Source organism: Lactuca serriola, chromosome 9, assembly GCF_051521515.1.
Source record: "Lactuca serriola cultivar US96UC23 chromosome 9, Lser_US96UC23_V15, whole genome shotgun sequence".
In the NCBI taxonomy this organism is placed as follows: domain Eukaryota; kingdom Viridiplantae; phylum Streptophyta; class Magnoliopsida; order Asterales; family Asteraceae; genus Lactuca; species Lactuca serriola.
The window spans coordinates 94,013,358-94,016,764 of record NC_136416.1 but is presented as its reverse complement, the minus strand read 5'-3'; the positions used below and the strand labels follow the sequence as shown (position 1 = coordinate 94,016,764).

The window sequence follows — 3,407 nt, the reverse complement described above, 5'->3', positions numbered from 1 at the left end:
TCCATTTGGAGCTGATTAAGTCGAGCAGGCGGAGCCATCTGTATCCGTAGAAGGAGGAAAATATTTAGAAATAATTCAGCCTAGATATTTCTAGGAAGACGAAACACTTAGCTTGCCGAAAATTTCTCAACCTTTCCCCGACCCGAAACCGGCACCGATGTTTCCAATAGTAGGGGCCCTTCTACTACCTTCCACACAAGTTCCAATTTCGCATTCGCGTCTAGTTTTAAAATTTCCAGCTCGCTCTAGCCATTAATTTTACATCTCTCTCACATGTTAACATTAAATAAGTGTGTAATCTAACATTTTAAGACTAGTAGAATTCAATTCATAGTCAACAATTTAACATAAACATTTAACATAAGAAATAAGGCTTACTTGGCTGGCCGACTGGCACACCGCGACATCTTCCACTACTAGTCTTCAGAAACTTTGAAAATTCTTTTAAAAAGAAAATAAACTCTTATAGAACCTCAAATTTGAGTCTAGAACATCCACAAGAATGCCTAGTTCCCTCAAACTGTGGCTCTGATTCCAACTTGTGACACCTAATTTTTTTTTTTTGCAAAATTTTTAAACCTTTAAAACCCATCATAAATTAAATTAAAACAACTGAAATAGTCATAACATAATTCATCAACTTAATAATCATATAAAATAAGTGCGGAAGTAATAATAATAATAAGGTCCCAACAAAAATAACTAGTAGCGATGTCCCGGTGCTCCACGTCAAGCCTTAGCCTCTTTAATCTTAACACCTGAAAAGTTATAAGGGAAACCGTAAGCACAAAGCTTAGTGAATTCAAACACATACATTGTACTAACATTCATATTTACTAACCCTAATCCATTTTCCAATTATAGTTGTATGATAAGGGCAAAGAACGAATCAACGCCAATAATACAAGAAGGACTTGTAGGTTTGAGCCGCACCGGGAAGATCCCGTATCACTTGGCCCTAATCACCGCACCTCACGATGAGTATTACGTTGGTGATCTTACCTACCCACCGCACCGGTAAATCCGTATCCTCTGGTGGTGTCCCCATATCCATGATTAGTTACATACAGTGCACATATACGAATTAAAACAATACTTATATAGCATGCTTTTATAATAAATTCAAATAATCACACACGAGCTAACTAGCAAACACAATCATCAATACAACGGTGTGAGAGAACTCACCTTGAGTGAGTAGTAAGGATAGCTAAGAATCAAATAATGCTACCAAGCTTGAGCAAACTTCAAAACCTCACCTAAGAAGGACTAAAGGTTAGAAAGGAGAAGTAATGAAGCTATGAGTTGAGAAAAGAGTAATCACAGCAAGGTCTCTAAAACAGACCTGCTGTTTAAAACGGATTTACTCCAAAATCTAAAACAGAAACATAGCTTTAACTAATTTTTATAGGAAACTATGATTGCTCAGGATTCCACAACTATAAAGAACTCATTCTAACTCCAAAAGATGAATTAAATATGAATTTTACAAAATGGTGTATCGCTTCTGTCTCCAACAATACAGTGAAGTGATGTTGGCCAATTCTACCTAACTTGTGAGTAGAATTCGTCCAAACCAAAATTAATAGAAGTAAAGGAAATACAAATGAAAGTCTCAGAGTTGGAATTGAATGAAAAACATCTCCCAAACTCCAGATATAAAATTCACATTGTGGACAATCACAGCACTAGCAAAAGCTGGTGGCTGCCCACTGATCTGGAGTGTGGATCCATTCTAACCAATTTATAATTGGAAATAACACCCCATATTCTCCAGATCTTAAACTCATAATATAAGGAACATATAGAAACTTGGAATCACTCTGGATCCTTTTCCAAGCCTTAGAAATGATGAAAACAAAATGACATATCAGAACAGACCTGGATCCGACCTAACAGCAAAGATGCCATTCTTTCCCATAGATAAAGTCCTTATCAGTGAGGTTGGCCTGCTTAAGAAAGTTAGAAAACTCAATTTGTGAACTTTTGGAACTGGTTTGGGGTCCGTTTGAGTTCTAGAGCTCAAGATATGAGTTTTACAAAATGACTACATATCTGATGGAAAACAGAATCGTAGCCACCCGTGATTCCTTTTTGGCTTATCCATCCTTCTCCCTTTGAAACACATTTTAAGATATGTTCATCATCCCAATTTAGTCCCCATGATCATGGTGGTACTAAAAAGGGTTAGGTATCATTAGGATTTCATTTTGCCACAATATTGTAATAACAATCAACATGAAAATGAACATAAAGCACATAAAATCACCATTCTCCCTTTTAGGGTTTCCATGATCTTTTGCCACATGTAATCCCCTAGATCCATCATCCACCATATATAGGGTGAAGATAGGATCTTGAGATGATGTATAACATACAATTACAAATCAAATAAGAAGGAGGAGAAGTGAAGATGAAATCATAAAACTAGAACAAGGTTATGAATCAAGTTGTAAGAAATGATAAGGAGATTCATACCAATATGAATCAAGGCTGGAAATGAACAAGAATTAAGCTCCAAACAACATCCCCTTGGCTGCTCTTGATCCCAAAGAGATAGAGGACGATTTTAGAGAGAGAAAGGGAGGGTTTAGAGTGTTTTTCTTGTGTGTGTTCCAAATGACTCAATTAACACATTAAGTACTATTTACTAGATGGACTTTGCAAATAGGCCCATAGTCCATGGACTTCAATAAAAGGAGTTTACAAGATGATAAAAAGAGTCCAATAACATAAGAAATCAGACATTGGTTAAATAAATTAACCCAAGGTTACAAGGATAATTAAATTAAAATAACCAAACGTACCGAGAAAAACCGGGGCGTTACATGGACTCTCCAGAAGAGTCTTCTATCATGTAAAAATAAGGGTTTTTGCCCCAAATGAATAAATTAGAGTTATGATGTGTAAAACTTGAGTACTCTCAAAATCTTCTATGTTGAAATTTATATTTCTAAATAGCATAGTTCATTCATCATCCATTAAAAAGACTATTATTCAGAGTTTATTCAGCATTCAAGATCCAAAACCATTCATTAAAATGTCTAATATTCAGGTCATTTACTCTATCATCATTCAGAATTTGTTTTATTATTATTTTCTTTTATTATTTTCTGGTGGTGGTGGTGGTGGTGTGTGTGTGTGTGTGTGTGTGGGGGGGGGGATAGAAGCTCTAAGTTATATATTTTATAGGTAAACTTTTGTACATGTAATATAAACCTTTTTGGTTTAGTGTCGATGTTTTAATAATAGTTAGAATTTAACATATTCTTCACATGTACAATTTCAGTTTTGTACTTGTATGTTACATTAAGGAGAATGATAAATTTGCAATATATATATAATTGAGTAAATTACTGAAATCGTCCCTATGGTTTGGTCAAAATTGCACGTTTGGTCCCTAAATT

General features: G+C 35.1%; 1 long non-coding RNA gene across 1 annotated transcript; it reads right to left on the bottom strand.

The window, feature by feature from the left end:
• Positions 1-662: 662 nt before the first annotated feature.
• On the bottom strand, positions 663-2,601 carry LOC145072427 (uncharacterized). Its single transcript, XR_013691023.1, has 3 exons — positions 2,479-2,601; positions 1,189-1,259; positions 663-758 (listed from the first exon to the last, which is right to left on the bottom strand). It is a non-coding gene; the product is annotated as an uncharacterized LOC145072427 (long non-coding RNA).
• Positions 2,602-3,407: the final 806 nt, after the last annotated feature.